At 43.2% G+C, this 20535-nt stretch overlaps 1 long non-coding RNA gene across 2 annotated transcripts; it reads right to left on the bottom strand.

The window, feature by feature from the left end:
* Positions 1 to 3430: 3430 nt before the first annotated feature.
* Positions 3431 to 15535, bottom strand: LOC132209329 (uncharacterized). Of its 2 annotated transcripts, XR_009445436.1 has the most exons (4): positions 15456 to 15535; positions 15277 to 15320; positions 14361 to 14502; positions 3431 to 10453 (listed from the first exon to the last, which is right to left on the bottom strand). It is a non-coding gene; the product is annotated as an uncharacterized LOC132209329 (long non-coding RNA). The 2 variants fall into 2 exon arrangements; XR_009445435.1 differs by having other exon boundaries at positions 15277 to 15504.
* Between the last annotated feature and the right edge of the window lie 5000 nt (positions 15536 to 20535).

Consider the following 20535-nt stretch of genomic DNA (forward strand, 5'->3'; position numbering starts at 1 on the left):
CAAGGAAGGGAGACAGTTAGGAGAAAAGGTTGGCAGCCAGTTGAGAGGGGCTGGTAACACACTGGCTATAACAATGTAGGAGAGAAACATGCAGATTCTGGGCTCAGACACAGGGCAAAATTTAGGAGCCCTTTGGCCTTATCGGAAGCAGCAGAGGCAGTGGATCGATTGCCACCATGAGTGAGACAATGAAGCTCTTTGAGCTCCTCAGTTGTTGTTGTAGGTGAGGATGGAGGATACATGGGGGAGGGGGAAGAAATGTTCAATGAGAACAAACTTGTATTAGAGATATCATTAAAAAATAAACATACTGCAGGTCACACAGAAAGCTGATTTGGCTCTTATGCTAAATATAAAGACTGAGAACTGGAGTTATAAACCAGTGGAAACAGATTCCATTGAAATGGTTCAGTACTGACTGTGATTGAAAGCAAAATCCAAACATCCAATAGCTACCTACAAACTCACTTCTGTGTCAGCAAATGAGATAAATGAGTGAATCCCTTCCCACCCTCAGAGCAGACGAATGGCCTCTCTCCAGCGTGAACTCGCTGGCGTATATTGAGGCTAGTTGATCACCTGAACACATGTCTGCAAAAAACACACAAATAGTCTCTCAGCAGTGTGAACATATTGATGATTCATCAGTTGCCCAGAACATTTAAAGCACTTCCCACAGTTTGGACATTTAAAAGGTCTCTCGTCAGTGTGAGCAGCTTGTATGCCAGGACTGTGGTTCACCAAGTGAATCCCTCCCCACAATCAAGGCTTGCATTGTGCCAGTCCTGGTAATTAACTAAAACCGTGTCCACACACACAATACGTGTATGCTTTCTCCTTACATGTTCAAAATCTGATAATGTTCTGTTTACAATAAACTGAGGTGTCCATAAGACCCTGGGATTATGCCTGGTGTCAGTTTCCCTTTGAGTACACTGTGAAATCAATTTAAAACAGAACAATGCAATGAAGAGAGAGTCCACACAAACACCAGGCTGCCTATGCAATCAGCTTGTAATGAATCTGGTAGTTTGATTAGATTAGACTCCCTACAGTGTGGAAACAGGCCCTTTGGCCCAACAAGTCCACACTGCCCCTTGAAGCATCGGACCCAGACCCATCCCCCTATCACCCACACACCCCTGAACACTCCGGGCAAATTAGCATGGCTAATCCACCAATCCACCTAGCCTGCACATCTTTGGACTGTGGGAGGAAACCGGAACACCTGGAGTAAACCCACACAGCCATGGGGAGAATGTGCAAACTCCGCTCAGACAGTTGCCCGAAGCTGGAATCGAACCCGGGTCCCTGGCGCTGTGAGGCTGCAGTGCTAACTACTGAGCCACCGTGCCACCCCGTAGGATTAATGACACACTATTTTAAAAAAAGTGACCACAAAAGCCAGTGATTCACTAATGTCGATCAGGGAACAGAAGCTGCCACCTGGTCTGGACTTATACAAGACTCTGGCGTCTTTGTGAGTGGACAGACAAAGAATGTTGAGAAAGAGGTGAAATACAGGTATTGACTAAATCCACATCTCAATCAGGACTTTGACATCATGTCACAAACCCTTAATCTTCACTGTTGTGAATGTCCAGTGTGGAAGATCTATGGAACACCATCACGGTGAGGACCCCCTCCAAGTCACACATCATCCTGACTTGTTTGAATCCAGTGCAGGATGAACAGCAATTTCCTCCAATTAAACACTGAGACAGCTTCTACACTGACTGCAACCTTCTGTCTAGTAACTGTGTGAAGCTGAACCAGACTGTTCACAACTCTGATGAAATACTTCACACTAAGATGAGCTTTCTCCTGCATCATCACCAAACTAACTGTTTCTATCTCAGTAACATCACCTGACTCCATCCACATCTCAGCTCATCTGCTGCTGAAACCCTATCCATTCTTTGTTACTTCTAGATTTAACTACTCTAACACAGACCGGTCCCCCACATTCAACCTTCCTGTAATGTTGGAGTGATTCAAATCTCTGCTGTCTCATTTCGAGTGTTATTGGCCCAAAGTGCATCACAGGTGCTAAAAAGATACATCAACAGATCTGTTAAAAGACTATCCAATTTAGCATCGTGATAGTACCATACAGCATGATAAGTTTTTCTCAAAGTTAGAATGGGACCTACTTTCCACAGGACTATGCAGTGGTTACTCTCACGGATTGCTGTTCTGGATGAATGCTGAGGATGAGACAACATAGGTTTTCCCCTCCCTCTCTCGCACTGTTCTTCCTCATCCCTGTTGTACCATTTTGTTTCTATGTCTCCTGTACACTCAAACATGTCTGTGTAGCTCCTTGAAAAGATAACTTTAATAAAACTTCAAATATATTCTTTTTTGCTTCATGCAGCAAGTCATATGTGTATTGTCTCCTCTTTTCTTGCACTCGCAAAATCCTGCTGAGAAGAAAATGCCAGTTGCTGAAGGAACATTCGCAACAGTGGGATTCAAACCCACATCAATGAAAAGACTGGAGTCTTAATTCAGCACCTTAGACTGTTCAGCCACAGTAACTGACAAGTCGTGGTCATCCTTATTGTCTTCAATGATGATGTCGCTGCACCAAATTTTAGTCATGGAGCAGGAGAGGCCTCGAGACTGCATTACCATTTCTTAAATCTCTAACAACCTCAACCTCAACACCATTTTTGCCTCAAATCCCTGCAGAGTCTCCAATTTCTCTCAGGTTACCTCTCAAGCTTTTCTCTTCTCAAGAAAAGAACTTCTTGCTGTTTAACAGAAAGTGTGAAAGAAACATAGGAGGTCTGGCAATGAGACAAGTGAAATCATGTTAGTTTCAAGATATTTGCACTATTTCTTTCTCTCCGCAGGAATGGCTTCACTAACATCCTACATAATTGTTAAAAATTGTAACAACTATGTAGCAATTAAAGCTAAAATTCGATCTTCTCTCTTAATCATTTGCAGCACCCACAGAGGACTTTAGACCCATTTCTGTCCTTTTCCATACCCATCCTGAATCGAAAAGAGCGAAAATAACAGACCTGCTGAATTTATCCAGCACATTTTCTGGACATTTTGGGTTTCTAAATTAATTCCCTCAATGTGTCAAATGTCTTAAATGCTTGCTCACAAGGTCTTGGTATCTGCTATTTAAATAGTGCACTGTGAACACTTCAATCATCCATTTTATATGAAACAAGCACACAGTAACTGAACCGTCTTCACGCAAAAATACAAAAATGTATTTCCTTTCTCATCTTTTAAGCCCGTTTGGTTTTTTGTACCATTTAATATGAAGTCTTACAACTGCACCAGAAACCTCTGGTTAAAAAGATTCTGAAAATGTAGTCCGTAACATGAGAATTGGCAAAAGTTGTTGACACACAGAAGAAAGAAAATGTTGTGTGAGATTCAGCAAATAAAGGAACATTTCTTAGACTGTAGCTGAAAAAAATTGGTTTATTGAAACAGACTTTTTCACCATTCGACCGAGTGACTGGAGTTATACAGGGCACTTAAAGATGAGGGCAACAACATCACAAAATTAATTTTGAATGTTAAATCCTGGAGCAAGTACTGAAAATGGATTGCAATGTGAATGAGAAGAATACATTGGAACCTTGGGATTTTCTAAAGCAGTTACCTTTTACTTCCTTGGACTGCAGCGGCGTCAGTGAAAAACCCATTTGTCACCTTATAAAGCAGGATTTGAACATTGACTGTGGAAGGCCAAGTTAACTCAGTTGTTGGAACATACGCTGTTTAAGTGCAGAGTTGTGAGTACGAGCCCAACACTGGGCACCACCTGTTTATTTAGTATTTTCCCTTTGCAAATTCCCTTCCTCCAGCTATTCTTGATGACCCTTACATCCCATGAATCAGCTTAGCGAATCTCTTTTGCACCGCATTCAACGCCAGCATATCCTTTCTTAAATACGAGTAGCTAAACCAATATGGCTTCACCAACATCCAATACAGTTGTTACAAGATGTCCCGATCCTCAAAACACTAACACCTCGCAGTTAAGGCCAAAATTCCATTTACTTTCTTCATAACTTCAGCATCAGTTTAGGACTTTAGACCCATCCTTGCCCTTTTCCACACAAATCCTGAATCGAATAGTTATAATAACTGCCTGCAAAATGCTATCCCACTGAAACTTCAACCACTTGCTCAACTTTGTAACCTAAAGTCAAGTCCAGGACCTTCCCCTTCCTTGTTGGGACTTCTACTTAATGGCTGAAAAAATGCTCTCCTGGATGTATTTTAAAAATTCTGATAAATCCTTCACATTATGACGACTCCATTAATGTTGAGGAAGTTGAAAGTCTCTGCTACCATAATCCTGCTACTTCTACACTTTCTCAAAATCTGTCTCCTTATTTATTTAAAGGGGTTTTCAAAAATGTCACCTGTCCTTATTGCTGTATAGATTCCCGAAGCAAAATAACAATATCTCCTCCTCCTTTAACACCTCCACTGCCTTGCATGAAGGCCCTGTATCCTGGAATACTGAGCTGCTAACCATGTCCAAGTGACAGCAATGGCTTTATGACCCCACTAATTTGTATCCTCAAATCATCTGCCTTATTCATCTGACTCCAAGCATTAAATACCATTCACCCTTGGCAAACTCGCTTATATCTTAATTGCCCAATGACAATGCCTTCCAGACTCTCTTGTTTCTTCTCTTTTTGGCCATTATTATTTTGAACATTCTCTGGATTTCAGCCCACTGCTAAACTTTTTACATGACCCCCAACAGTACTGGAAACCCACCCCCACCCCCCACAAGGATGCAGTTCCCATTCCAGTTTAGGTGTAACCACTGTGTGTAATTCTACTCTTCCTGCTGAAGGACGGATGTTGTAAAACTGCAAAAGGTTCAGAAAAGAATTGTAATGGTTATTATTGTAATAGTGTACCATTAATACACTAAGTTGCAAGCATTTTGGGATGACTCGGTTCCCAGTTGCTCATATGAAATGTACTGACTGTCATTGAGTGAAAAATAAAAACCACAGGTTCCTCGCACTTGTTGGAGGTGAGGATAGAGGAGATAGGCTCTCCATCTCCCCTTTCAAAATAAATTAGTCTGCTTTTGAAATAAAGATCGAATGCACAGTAGTTTTAATAAAATTTATATCATTTTTTCTCCCAACTAGGTAACCAGACATGTGGTGTTTTCAAACATCATGAGAAACAAGCCCAGATAACATGACTTGGATACAGATAATACGAGCAACAAAAATTCCTACAGATTCTTGGGAACTCATTGGTGGTTAACCACAGTGGCTCAGCGGTTAGCACTGCTGCCTCACAGTGCCAGAGACCTGGATTTGATTCCACCCTTGGGCAACCGAGCATGTGGTTGTTGGCATATTCTCCCTGTGGCTGCGTGGGTTTCCTCTCGGTGCTCTGGTTTCCTCCCATGTGCTGGTTAGTGGATTCGCCAAGCTAAATTGCCCAGAGTGTTCAGTGATGCATACATTTGGTGGGCTACGGGGAGATGTGTCTGGGTGGGATGCTCTGAGGTTTTGTGTGGAATTCTTGGGCCGAAGGGCCTGTTTCCATACTGTAGGAATACTCCGAATTCTATGAAAACCCGTCCTAATGAACTAGGGAATCCCTTTTCACACACTGTGTGGGTGGATTGTCTTTACCCAGTGTGAATGTGTTGATATACAGCAATAAAACGTTATCATTTTCAAAACCTACTCTACAGTTACGTATTTGTTATTGAGATTAATGCGAAAGGATTAATAAATTAAACGCCATTTATTTCAATGCCAGAGGCCTAACAGCTAAGGCAGAGGAACTCAGGGCAAGATTGGAAACATGAAACTGGGTTATCATTGCAATTACAGAGGCAAGGCTCAAAGATGGACAGGGCTGCCAGCTTAATGTTCTAAGATATAGTTCCTATAGAAAGGATAGAAAGTCGAAGGGGGAGGGGGAAGCAAAGCAAGAGAGGAGGGAAAAGTGGCATTTTTGAGCAAGGATAACATTATGGCGTTACTTAGGCAGGATATATCTGAGAATACATCCAGGGAAGTTATTTGGGTGAAACTGAGAAATAAGAAAGGGATGATCACCTTATTGGGATTATACTATAGCCACCCCCAATAGTCAGCAGGAATCTGACAAATAATTTTGAAAGAAGTTATCTGTAAGAATAACAGGGTGGTGATGGAAGGGATTTTAACTTTCCAAACAGACTGGGAATTCCATGGTCTAAAAGGCTTGGATGGAGCGGAGTTTGCTGAGAGTGTACAGGAAAATGTTCTGATTCAGTATGTGATGTACCGACTACAGAAGGTGCAAAACTTGACCTGCTCTTGGCAAATAAAGCAGGACAGGTGACTAGGGTATCAGCAGGGGAGGACTTTGGGGCCAGTGACCATAATTCTATTAGTTTTAAAATAGTGATGGAAAAGAGTAGACCGGATCTGAAAGTTAAAGCTCTATATTGGGGGAAGGCCAATTTTAATGGTATTACACAAGAGCTTTCAAAAGTTGATTGGGGCAGATGTTTGCAGGTAAAAAAGAAAGGTTAGAAAGTGGGAAGCCTTCAAAAAAAAGAGATAACGAGAGTTCAGGGACAGTATACTCCTGTTCGGGTGAAGGACAATGCTGGTAGGTATAGGGAATTCTGGATGACTAGAGAAATCAAGGTTTTGGTCAAGAAAAAGGAGGAAGGACAAGTCAGGTATAGACAGCAGAGATTGAGTGAATGCTTACAAGAGTATAATGACAATAGTATACTTAAGAGGGAAATTAGTAGGGCAAAAAGGGAACATGAGGTAACTTAGGCAAATAGTATTAAGGAAAATCCAGTGGGATTCTACAAATAGATTAAGAACAAAAAGGATAACTATGGGGAGATAGGGCCCCTTAAAAAGCAGCAATGCCTCCTATGTGTGGAATTGCAAGAAATGGGGAATATAATAAAACAAGTATTATGCATCAGTATTTACTACAGAAAAGGATATGGAAGATATAGACTGTGGGGAAATAAATAGCAACATCGTGAAAATTATCCATATTACAGAGGTAGTGATGCTTTAAACGCATAAAAGCGGATAAATTCCTGGGACCTGATCAGGCGTATCCGAGAACTCGGAGGGAAGCTAGGCAAGTGATTGCTGGGCCCCTTGCTGAGATATTTGTGTCATCGATATCCACAGGTGAGGGACCAGAAGTTGGCTAATGTGGTGCCACTATTTAAGAAAGGTGGTAAGGAAAAGCCAGGGAACTATAGGCCAGTGAGCCTGATATTAGTGGTGGGAAAGTCGTTCTAGGAATCCTGAGGGATAGTACTTGAAATATTTGGAAAGGGAGGGACTGATTAGGGATAATCAACATGGCTGTGTGTGTAGGAAATCATGTCTCACTGACTTGATTTTTTTTTGATGGAGGAACAAAGAGGATTGAATAGCGCAAAGAGGTGGATGTATTCTATATGGATGTCACTAAGGCGTTTGACAAGGTTCCTCATGGTAGACTGATGAGCAAGGTCAGATCACATGGAATACAGAGAGAACCAGTCATTTGGAAACAGATCTGACTTGAAGGTAGAAGACGGAGTGCTGGTGGAGGGTTGCTTTGTAGACTGGAGGCCTGTGACCAGTGGTGTGCTGCAAGGATCAGAGCTGGGTCCACTCCATTTTGTCATTTATAAAGATGATTTGGATGTGAATGTACGAGTTATAGCTACTAAGTACCAATCCTTGCAGCATACTGCAGGTCAAACGCCTTTCCAAATGGCCAGCTCTCCCTGGATTCCATGTGATCTAACCTTGTTAATCAGTCGACCATGCGGAATATCGAAAACATCCACCGCTCTGCCATCAATCTTGTTTCTAACTTCTTCAAAAAAACTCAATCAAGTTAGTAAGACATAATTTCCTATGGACAAAGCCATGTCGACTATTCCCCATTCAGTCCACGCTTTCCAAATATATGTAAATCCTATCCCTCAGAATTCCCTCCAACAACTTACCCACAGCTGACGTCAGGCTCACCAAAAGTTTATTGTTCCCTGGTTTTCTGTTACCACCTTTCTTAAACAATGGCACCAGATTAGCCAACCTCCAGTGTAACAGCTCACCTATGACTGTCAATGGTGCAAATATCTGAGCAAGGGGCCCAATTGCAAGCCTAGCTTCCCGCAAAGTTCGAGAATACACCTGAAGAGGTCCTGGGGATTTATCCACCTTTATGGTCTGTAAGGCATCCAGCACCACCTCCTCCACAACATGGAACTTTTCAAGATACACATTCATTTCTCTAAGTTCTTTAGCTTTTGTATCCTTGATCACAGTAAATACTGATGTAAAATACTTTTTTGTATCTCACCCAACTCGTGCATTCCCACACATAGGCGGTCTTACTGTGCTTTTAAGGAGCATAGTAGTGTCAAAATTGGCCTTAGTCTCATTTAAAACTTTGACTCTTAGACCAAAGTCTATCCTTTTCCATAATTATTTTAAAACTAATAGAGATACAATCATAGGCCCCAAAATATTCTCGCCCCTGCTGACCCCTCAGTCACCTGCCCTACCTTATTTCCCAAGAGAAGATCAAGTTTTGAGCAGGGACTAATGACACCAGTACAAACAGCCCAAAGATCAAAGTTCATTCCTTGATTTAAGGGCAAAATCCTTCAAATGTGGTTGTGGTGAACTTGCTGGTGTGTTAACAGTTGGGATGATTGAGTGAATCCCTTTCCACACATAGAACAAGTGAATGGTCTGTCCCCAGAGTGAACTCGCTGGTGTCTCAGCAGGTTGGTTGAGTGAGCGAGCAAATCCCTTCCCATACTCGGAACATGTGAACAGTCTCTCCCCACTGTGAACTCGGTGTTTCAGCAGGTTGCTTGACTGAGTGAATCCCAGCCCACAATCAGAGCAAATGAACGGTTTCTCCCCAGTGTGACTGCGTTGGTGCATTTCCAGCTGGGATGGGTAAATAAATCCCTTCCCACAATCCCCACATTTCCACAGTCTCTCCCAAGTGTGACTGCGCTGGTGTTTGGGCATTTCAGATGAATCTTCAAAGACTCTTCGACACACAGACAATACGCATTTCTCCCTGGTGTGAACAGTGCTTCTTCCTTTAATGTTCAAAATCCTGAGATAATTAGGTTATGACAAACAGATTGAGTGTCAGATCTGGATGTGGTTTTGTTTGATTTCTCTGAATGCAATCAAAATTTCAAACTGAAGAAAAAAAAGAAACGTAGAGAGAGAGAGAGAGAGAGAGAGAGAAACCAGAAGAACACACACAAAGATTGTGAAACTCAGAAATTAATCTGGTCAATTGTGGATGCAACACTGAGGGGCACTGCTGGATTATCAGTAAAACTGAACTGGTTCATTTAATGTCCTTCAGGGAAAGGAAACAGTCAGCGTTTGCCCAAAACTACAAAAAGAGATAGAGTTTGGACAGACATGAAGGGCAGGCATTTTATACATCTGAAAATGAATCCAATTCCTGTTTTCTCCCCATACCCTCTGATGCTTCTGAAGGACTAAGAATACACAGCAAAATACCCGAAATCTGGAATAAAAACAGAAAAAGATGGAGATACACAGTAGATCTGGCAGCATCTGAAATGTTAATAGATGCAGGAACCATTGCAATCTTGAAGAAGTGTTGAGATGATCATCCACTGCACCATAATATAGGTTACACACCGAGTGCCAGAAAACGGGCCTAGCTTAAATAGGTGCTTGATGGCCAGCACCGATACAATGGGGACAGTGTGTTCAACAATTGTACCCGACTGTCTGACCCCATTTAGTTCCGTGTTTCTCTCCTATTCTCTTTTAGGAAACAGGCAGCAGCAAGTAGTGAAGAATGCAAATGATATTTCGGCCTTCATTGTGACAGGATTCGAGTACAGGAGGAGGGATGTCTTTCTATAAGGGCCTTGGTGAGACCACACCTGCAGTAGTGTGCACCTTTGTTCTCCTTTCCAAAGGAAGGATGGTCTGGCTACTGAATGATCGCAAAGAAGGTTCACCAGACCAATTCCTGGGATCACAGGACTGATGTATGAAAAGAGATTTGATCTTGATTAATCCTTCTTTCTTTTAATCTTTCAGCCACCGACAACATCATGAACTAATTTCACGTCCCATTTGCTGATTTGAGTCTTTTACTGCTAAAGGTATACTTTGGTTCCCATTCCCCTGTCATACGAGTTTAAATCCTCACCAGTGGAACTAGCAAAAGCATCAACAAGAATATCTGTCCCAGCTCTGCCCAGGACAATTGTTCAAGCTTGTGCATGTCCCACCTTCCCCAGAAACAAACAAACAGTCTCAATGCCTCAGGAATCCAAATCTTTTTAAGTTATAGCTCCAGCCATGCACTCATCTCATCTGTCCTCTTATGCTTTTACTAGCATGTGCATTGTAGCAGCTCACACTGTTACGGGATTAGATCACGAAAGGTCCTGTGGGGATATAAAAGAGTCCTGTTGAGAAGGAACATTAGGGAATTTACTTGGGTTTCTGTTAACAGGCAGTTCAAAACACATAAGCATTTTAACAAGAGGCAGTGTTTAAAGGCCCGGTTCAGCCACAATCACAAGTTTGTTACTTAATGAAAAGTAGAAGCAAAAGTCTGATCCTACAGCATTCTGAACTGTTTAGGTAATTGTAACCAGAAATGCAAACAACCAATTAACGTGAAACGGTTAGCTAAATTCCTTGAGCAAATGTTTGTCAGCAATAAAAGCAGCTCACTGCATCATTATGGAAGGCAAAGCAATAAACGGTGTAAACACAACCTCTAAAAGACCAACAACATAGGAAGGGGCAAAGGAAGATTATAAAGAGAGAAGTCAGGGCTGCAGAGAGATAAAACAATTGAAATGTAGATACGGATAATTTGAACAAATTCTTACATCCAAAGATCAACGGAAGAGTGACAAAGATAGATTACAAAATCCAAAGTGAAGATATGGTTAGTGCCTTAGTTATTTGTGAAATCTAAACAAGTTCTGTTTAACAGCTTGGTAAAGTTCTAAAGTGACTGAATTTCACCCTCGGTGGAGTTTGAATAGATGCTCTTTATTAAAACAAGAAAGTAATAATGGAAAGCGCTTAGAGTAGAAAATGAAACTTCACTTTAAAAATCATTTGCAGCATACAAATTGTTGGGGTTGTAAACTGCAGCAGCAAGTCAGAAACACTGTTTGATCTTTTAAGCTGAAGTGACAGAGGGATTTTTCCACAATTTGTCAACTGTATTACAAAATTGTAGTAACTTTATATCAGAGTTGAGTTTAAAAGACTTTATCACAATTCCTAACAATCCACACTACAGTTAGTAGAGAATTTGGAAAAGTTCTTAGTGATAAGCTACTATTTTGGTTTTTGGCAAAAAAATGTGGTGCAGCTGGCAAATGTCTGAGGAGGAATATAACTGCCAAAGCATTGTCAGGTCCCAAAGACAGACGAAGTAGTTTTCGAGCTAACCTCAGGAGATTATAGAAGGGTTTAGGACTGAACATAGTGTTGTCCACGATTGTTTGAACATAGGACATAGAACATTACAGCACAGTACAGGCCCTTCGGCCCTTGATGTTTTGCCGACCTGTCATACCGATCTCAAGCCCGTCTAACCTACACTATTCCATGTACGTCCATATGCTTATCCAATGACACCCTAAATGTACCTAAAGTTGGCAAATCTACTAGCGTTGCAGGCAAAGCGTTCCATTCCCTTACTACTCTCTGAGTAAAGAAACTACCTCTGGCATCTGTCCTATATCTTTCACCCCTCAATTTAAAGCTATGCCCCCTCGTACTCGCCGTCACCATCCTAGGAAAGTGGTTTGCTTACTGGATTGGGTATATTGATTTGGGGTGTGTGGCTAACAATGACAACAATATTGCATGTAAATAACATCTAGCGAATGGAATAAAAATATCACAATCAGCCAGGGAAAGTCTGAATGTCATTGTCCACTCTTCCAATCTGAGCTGTATTTAAGAGGGGAATTAGGCCTCATGTGAAAGCCAGGTTTGGAGTGGACTCTGGCCTCTCCCACACATGTGGTAACAGAGCTCTGAATAAAGGTCACTCGTACAACTGAACACAACACAAACTTCTCCCGACAACAATGTGGCACTGGGTGTAAGCTTGACAATACTATATTTGAGATCTCGTATTTTAGTGTATCTCTTAACTTCCTATCTTCAGCTTTCAGGTCCTCCTCCCTTGGTTTTCCTATGTCACTGGTACAATCGGATGTTCATCCTCCCACTCCAGAATGTCCTGAAGCTGCTCCATGTCATTGCTAATCCTGGCACCAGGGAGGCAACATACCATCCTGGATTCATGTCTCTCTCTATCCCTTACTATTGAATCCCCTGTCTCTACAGTCATATTTATCGTTTCCCTCCCCTTCTATGCAGCGGAGTTACTCCGAGTGCCATGAACCTGACTGATGCTGCTTCCCGAGTGGCCACCCCAACATCCCCCACCTCTCTCCCCCACCCCCAACCCCCCAACCGAACAGTACCCAAAACAGTATATCTATTTGAGGGAGATGACTCGAGCACTTCCTTTCTGAGCCTTTTACTTGTCTGATAGTCACCCATTCTCTTGCTGTCTGTGTAATCTTCACCTGCTGCGTGACCAGTCTGTTGAGAATGCGACCACAACCTTCTCAGTTACCATGGATGCTCCATACTGACTGCACCCACAGCTCAAGCTCTGAAAAGCAGTTAACCAGTAGCTGCAGATGGACACACTTCCTGCACAAATAGCCAATAGGGACACTGGTAATGTCCCAGAGTTTAATGCGGAAAACTGTGAGGTGATTCACATTGGAAGGAGTAACAGGAATACAGAGTACTGGGCTAATGGTAAGATTCTTGATAGTGTGGATGAGCAAAGAGATCTCGGTGTCCATGTACATAGATCCCTGAAAGTGTCCACAAGTTGATAGGGTTGTTAAGAAGGTGTACAATGTGTTCGTTTTTATTGATAGAGGGATTGCGTTTCAGAACCATGAGGTCATATTGCAGCGGTACGAAACTCTGGTGCGGCCGCACTCGGAGTTCTGGTCACCGCATTGCACGAAGGATGTGCAAGCATTGGAAAGGGTGCACAGGAGATTTACCAGAATGTTGCCTGGTATCGAGGGAAGGTCTTATGAGGAAAGGTTGAGGGACTTTAGGCTGTTTTCGTCAGAGAGAAGAAGGTTCAGAGGTGACCTAATAGAGACATACAAGATGATATGAGGATTAGATAGGGTGGGCACTGAGATCCTTTTTCCTCAGATGGAGCTGGCTAGCACGAGGGGATATAGCTTTAGATTGACGGGTCATAGATATCGGACAGATGTCAGAGGTAGGTTCTTTACTCAGGGTAATAAGGGCGTGCAATGCCCTGCCTGCAACAGTAGTAGACTCGCCAAGTTTAAGGGCATTTAAGTGGTCTTTGGATAAACATATGGATGATAATGGAATAGTGTGGGTTAAATGGGCTTCAGTGTGGTTTCACAGGTCGACACAACATCAAGAGCCTATGTTCTATTGTGCAAGAGGAGCACACCACAGATGTGATGTCTTCTGTTATGACTTCTCTCCAGATTAAGCCAGTTTCTGCCTTAAAAAGAATTTAATTAAGCTAGGTCCTCCCCCTTCATTTCAAACATTACTATTATAAACCTAAAGCCCCTAACTTTATTTAAGCTAATATATACTTTAAAAACTGTAAGAAAATTCTTTACGATATCAAATATCAATTGGCTGTTTCCATTAGGACTGAGAGACTTTCTGAACTGCCCAAACTGAGACTGAGCATCACACTCAATCTTTCAGTTTCACTTTCTGTTTCACCCAACTCCAAAGCACTCTCATTTAGCCAAGCAGCACTCACAGTGCAGCCTTTTCATTTTCATTGTCTGCTCACACCCACTCTGATCTCAGCCTCCCATACTGTTTCAATGCAGCTCAATGGAAGCTCAGGGAACAGCATCTTCACGTTAAATGCAATAATTTATAAACCTCAGGAATCAACACAGACTTCAGCAGTTTCAGGATCAATGGAGTTGTCAGGAAATGGAAGATTCCACCTGGAGGGGTGCTGGAATTTGTGCCCATCAGGAATTTTAAAAGGAAGTTTGCAGGTATTCAAGAATGAAAAATGTATAGACTAAAATCATGAAGTGGGCGAATGGGACTAAATATGACAGTTCTTTCAAAGAGACGAGGTGTTGTTTGGACAAATCTACCCCTCTCAGGCCAATATCTCCTTTCTCAGCTGCAGGGTATAGAACTGAACACTTATCCCAGAGGTGATCAAACCAAAAATTTGAATATCCTGCTTTCAAGTTACAAACTTACCAGGAGTATTCTCCCACGCATAGAATGGTTAAACCTCTTTCCTTTCACTGTTAAGTGTCAATGATACTCAGATCCTGATCACTCCGCTTAATGGAGAACTTGCATTGGGATCCTGGTCTGCAAATTATTCTCAATAAATATCCTGTAAAGCAAATCCACAAGAGACAAATAACGGTCAGGCCTGGACAGAAATCCAGAAAACACAAGATTGTCTGGAAAAGGCAAACATTTCTCTTGGTTTCTGTTAGTTATGTATAAATCCTCCTCTTAAAAGCACCCTGCTCCCCCACACAGAAAGATGCAGAGGTAAAATACACCCATTATTAGAGACTGAGGAAGTCAGACATTAATAAATTTGACCAGGGAGCACAAGGGGACTCAGAGCACTTTCAGTGATTTGATCCCAATCATATGAATACTGGGCAAACGGATATGCTTTAATAGATCATAATATTTAAAGCAGGACTTCCTACAGTGAGAGTGCAACAGGTAACATGAAGTTCTAAGCAAGGATTAGCGGATCCGAAACGTTATTTTTTTTCCTTTCACAGATGCTACCAAACCTACTGAGCTTTTCCAGCAACTTTGTTTTTGAACATGCAGTTCTGAACACGTTTTCGACATTTCTCCTCCATTAAATATCTAACGTATAACTTGCAGCAATTTATACTGCCTGAAGCCAGTACTCCGCCAGCGTCAAAGGTCCTTCCCAGGAAATACACGCCGTGTCTCAGTCTGGGAAAGAAGTCCAGAAAAACAAAAACAAAAACAAAAACAAACATTTCTCTTGTCCTAATCTCCCCTCCCAAGCAAGAAAGGCTGCGCTTGCGTTCCACTACAGGTTGCCACCTATAAATATGGCGATCCGGCATGAGTCCCGAAGATCACTGCCCCTAATAAAGATGGTGGCAATTACCTCTGCCTATCGCAGCCTCAGGTCCGTAGCAGTTTTTCCGTTTGCTGCAAAACACGGGACCGGCATGTTAAAATTTGTTTTCTGACATGCATCAACGGCTAATAAAGCCTCTCAGTCAATACCGAAAGTATTTCCCTCCCGTTTTTTTGCAGCTTTCCTTTTTATCCCGTGTACTGTACCTTCGGCAAGCAGCTAACCCTCATTCGCAGAGATATTGCGCCCGCGGACAGAGGCGATCACATGATTTTCACACAGACAAACATCTCACTCGCTCTGATTGGCTGGAGGGTAGGCCGCTTCCATTGGCCCCGCCCCGTGCTCCGATTGAACCAAAGCTGACATCGCTCACAGGGAGATAGCAATAACTGCAGGTGTTGGAGTCACAGATGACACAGTGTGGAGCTGGAGGAACACAGCGAGCCAGGCACCATCAGAGGAGCAGGAAAGTTGATGGTTCAGGACCCTTCTTCAGAAATGGGGGAGGGGACGGGAACTGAAACATAAACAGAGTGGGGGCTGGGGAAGGTAGGTGGGAAGGTGATAGGTGAGTGCAGGTAGTCAGTGGTGAAGATTTTTCCTGCTGTTCATTACCTCTGTGAGTGATGGTGAGGGTTCATCCCGAGATGGGGAAAAAAAGGGCCATTCCTGATTCTCCTAATGTACGGCAAAACAGCTTGTATTTTATGGAAACTTTTACTCTGTCATTTTCCTCGATGTTTTGGCTGTTTCAGAGACTTGGATAGAGCAGGGTCAGGAATGGATGTTGCAAGTTCCAGGGTTTAGATCTTTCATTAAGGTCAGGGAAGATGGTAAAAGAGGGTGAGGTGTGGCTTTGTTAGCCAAGGACAGTACAACGGTGGCTGAAAGAACTTTTGATGAGGTGGTATGGGCTGAGAGCAGAAACAGGAGAGGAGAGGTCGCACTGCTGGGAGTTTTTTATAGGCCCCTGCAAAGTTCCAGGGATGTGGAAGAGTGGATTGGCAAAATGATTCTGGGCAGGAGTGAAAAGAACAGGGTGGTCATTATGGCAGCTATTAACTTCCCTAACATTGAATGGAAATGCTATAACTCTAGTATGTCGGATGCATCAGTTTTTGTCCAATGTGTGCAGGAGGGTTTCCTGACTCGGTATGTCGAAGGGCCGACGAGAGGGGAGGCCACACTGGATCTGGTACTTGGTAATGAACCAGGCCAGGTGTTTGATTTAGTGGTAGGTGAGCACTTTGGACAGAGTGACCATAATTTGGTTATGTTTACTGTAGCAATGGAAAGGGTTAGGAATATGCCACAGGGCAAGAGTTATAGATGGGGGAAGGGCAATTATAATGTGATTAGGCAAGACTTAGGAGGCATAGAATGGGTTAGCAAAATGCAAGGGATGGGGACAATCGAAATGTGGAGCTGGTTTATGGAACAGATATTGCTGTCCTTAATAAGTATGTCCCTGTCAGGCAGGGAGGGAGCGATAAGGGAACTGTGGTTTACAAAAGAAATTGTATCTCTTGTTAAGCAGAAGAGGGAGGCATATGTGACGATGAGACAAGATGATTCAGATGAGGCGATGGAGAGTTACAGATGAGCTAGTAAGGATTTAAAGAGAGAGTTAAGAAGAGCAAGGAAGGGACATGAGCAGACATTGGCAGGTAGAATAAAGGAGAACCCTAAAGCGTTCTATAGGTATGTGAAGAATAAGACGATGTCTCGGGTAGGAATAGGGCCAGTCAAAGACAGAAGTGGGAAGTTGTGTGTGGACCCTGTGGAGATTGGAGAGGTGCTAAATGCTTATTTCTCATCTGTTTTCACTGAGGAACAGGAGAATATTGTAGAGGAGGTGACTGAGTTACGGGCTACTAGAATTGAAAGGATTAAGGTTAGTAAGGAGGAGGTGTGATCAATTCTAGAAGGTGTGAAGTTCGTAAATCCCCTGGGCCAGATGGGATTTTTCCGAGGATTGTCTGGGAAGCCAGATAGCAGGTGGCAGAGTCTTTGGCCTTGATCTTTGAGTCCTCATTATCTACAGGTTCAGTACCAGAGGTCTGGAGGATTGCAAATGTTGTGCCCTTGTTCAAGAAGGGCAGTGGGGCTGACCCAGGTAATTATAGACGTGTGAGCCTTACATCTGTTGTAGGAAACATTTTGGGAAGGATTATAAGAGATAGGATTTATTATCATCTAGCAAGCAACAATTTGATTGGAGATAGTCAGCATGGATTCGTCAAGGGCAGGTTGTGACTCCCAAAACTCATTGAGTTTTTTGAGAAGGTGACCAAGCATGTGGCTGAGGGAAGGGCAGTTGACGTGGTGTACATGGACTTCAGTAAAGCCTTTGATAAGGTTCCACATGGTAGGCTATTGAAGAGAATACAGAGACACGGGATTGAGGGAGAATTAGCAGTTTGGATTAGAAACTGGCGTTCCGTAAGAAGGCAACGAGTGGTGGTTGATGGAAAATATTCAGCCTGGAGTCCAGTTACTAGTGGTGTGCCTCAAGGATTTGTTTTGGGACCACTGCTGTTTGTCATTTTTATAGATGACTTGGACGCAGGCATAGGTGGATGGGTTAGTAAATTTGCAGATGACACTAAAGTCAGTGGAGTGGTGGACAGTGTGGAAGAATGTTGCAGGTTGCAGGGAGACTTGGATAAACTGCAGAATTGGGCTGGAAGGTGGCAAATGGAGTTTAATATGGATTAAATGTGAGGTGATTCACTTTGGCAAGAATAATAGGAAGGCAGAATACCGGGTCAATGGAAAGATTCTTGGTAGTGTGGCTGTGCAGAAGGATCTTGGTGCCCATGTACTAAGATCCCTGAAAGTTGCCACCCAGGTTGATAGTGCTGTTAAGAAGGCTTACGGTGTGTTAGGTTTTATTGGTAGAGGGACTGAGTTCCGGAGCCATGATGTCATGCTGCAACTGTAGAAAATGCTAGTGTGGCCTCGTTTTGAATATTGCGTGCAATTCTGGTCGCCCCATTACAGGAAGAATGTGGAAGCATTGGAAAAGGTGCAGAGGAGATTTACCAGGATGTTGCCTGGTCTGGAGCGTAGGCCCTATGAAGAAAGGCTGAGGGACTTGGGTCTGTTCTCTCATTGGAGAGAAGGAGGCTAAGAGGGGATTTAATAGAGACATACAAGATGTTCAGAGGATTAAATAGGGTGGACAGTGAGAGCCTTTTTCCAAGGATGATGACTTCAGCTTGTACAAGGGGACATAGCTACAAATTGAGGGGTGTTAGATTTAAGACAGATGTCAGAGGCACTTCTTTACTCAGAGAGTGGTAAGGGCATGGAACACCCTGCCTGCCAGTGTAGTTAACTCAGCCACATTAGGGACATTCAAACAGTCCTTGGATAAGCATATGGATAATGATGGGGTAGTATAGGGCAAGGGGCTTAGATTAGTTCACAAGTCGGCGCAACATCGAGGGCCGAAAGGTCTGTTCTGTGCTGCATTGTTCTACGTTCTATGTTCGAGGTGCTTCACAGATGAGCAAAACATCGATTAAAGATATCAATTTTACGATGTATCATAAAGAATAAGAGAGAGGTTCAGGGAGGAAATTCCATAGTTTGGGTTGTCAGCAGCTCTAACCCTGGAGTGTTGTAAGTGGGGTGGGTCAGAAAAATATCTGGAAAGGGGAATTGCAGGAGTGCAAAAAACACATATGGCCTTCATGACGGCAAAGGTTTCAGAGACTGTCATTAGAGAGTACGGATGTCGCATGGAGCTTAAGGCATTACTCTGCACTCAATCCATTACAAGTCATGACCACAAAGGTACAGAAGATTTCTGATGCCTTAATCAGGCTGATCAATATTTGTATCGATGGGCTTGCAAAATGTCAGTAATCGCCTCTACCTCAGAGTCATGGTATTGTTGGGATGCTGCTACAGAAGAGGAGACAGGGAGCAAGGAATGTCACATAAAACGCTCTCCTCTTCTCACTATTTTCACTGCAAAACCAAGGGAGCACCTAACATACCACCTCTATCTCCCATCACAACACTTTGCCCCACAATAACTCTGTCTGCCCCTGCACAAGGAGAAGTGGGATTCTTTTCCAGGACCATGTGGTGCCCTGAAACTCTGAGTGAAGACCAAAAGCATCTGAGCGATGAGAGCAAAGATTTGAGAAGACTGTCTGCACCTTTGCTGAAACTTACAGGAGCACCAGGTCAAAGCAATAGGCAGCATGTGGAGTACAAACTGGAATTGAGTAAGTGTGCGTCCGTACAAATTTGGACAGGCCGGGGGTTTGGGACACTTGACAAAATTTTCAGTTTCCTTTTTGAATAGTCACCTGAAATGCCTTTTTAGAACCACTTCTAACCCTTATCCATGCTCTGATCTGGAGGGCCAGGTCACTCTTGCACTGGTTTCATCCTGCAATTTTATGAAGTCAGCAACAAGATGAGTTTCAACACTGACTTTGAAGATTATTAAAAGCTAACATCGATTGCCATTAGAATGTTTTGATTTTGATTTATGTTGTCTCGTGTACCGAAGTACAGTGAAGTGTTTTTGAGAGCGGTGCAGGCAGATCATAGCAAACAATGATTTACAGATCAAAGTGTGCAGAGACAGAGCAAGGCATGCAAGGTTATGCCTGCATAGGAGGTGTGCAAAGCAAGATCAACACTATTTGGAGTTACAGAGTCCATTCATCAGTCGAATAATGGCAGAGAAGAAGCTGTTCTTGAACCCCTTGATGGGTGTGTTCAATCTTCTGCCGAATGGAAGAAGTTGGATGAGAGCATTACCGAGATGGGACGGGTCATTGATGATGTTGGCAGCCTTTCTGCGGCAAAGAGAAGTGTAAATGAAGTCCATGGATAGGAGGCTGTTGCCGTTGTGGCCTCCTCTACATTGGGGAAACCAAGCGGAGGCTTAGGGACTGTTTTGCAGAACACTTACGCTTGGTTCGCACTTTACAACTGCACCTTCCAGTTGCAAACCATTTTAACTCCCCCTCCCATTCCTCAGACGACATGTCCATCCTGGGCCTCCCGCAGTGCCACAACGATGCCACCCGAAGGTTGCAGGAACAGCAACTCATATTCCGCTTGGGAACCCTGCAGCCCAAAACGTATCAATGTGGACTTCACCAGCTTCAAAATCTCCCCACCCTCCACTGCATCCCAAAACCAGCCCAGCTCGTCCCTGCCTCCCTAACCTGTCCTTCCTCCCACCTATCCCCTCCTCCCACCTCAAGCCCCACCCCCATCTCCTCCATACTAACCTCATCCTGCCCCCTTGCC

The sequence above is a fragment of the Stegostoma tigrinum genome, unplaced genomic scaffold (genome assembly GCF_030684315.1).
Source record: "Stegostoma tigrinum isolate sSteTig4 unplaced genomic scaffold, sSteTig4.hap1 scaffold_86, whole genome shotgun sequence".
Classification (NCBI taxonomy): Eukaryota; Metazoa; Chordata; class Chondrichthyes; order Orectolobiformes; family Stegostomatidae; genus Stegostoma; species Stegostoma tigrinum.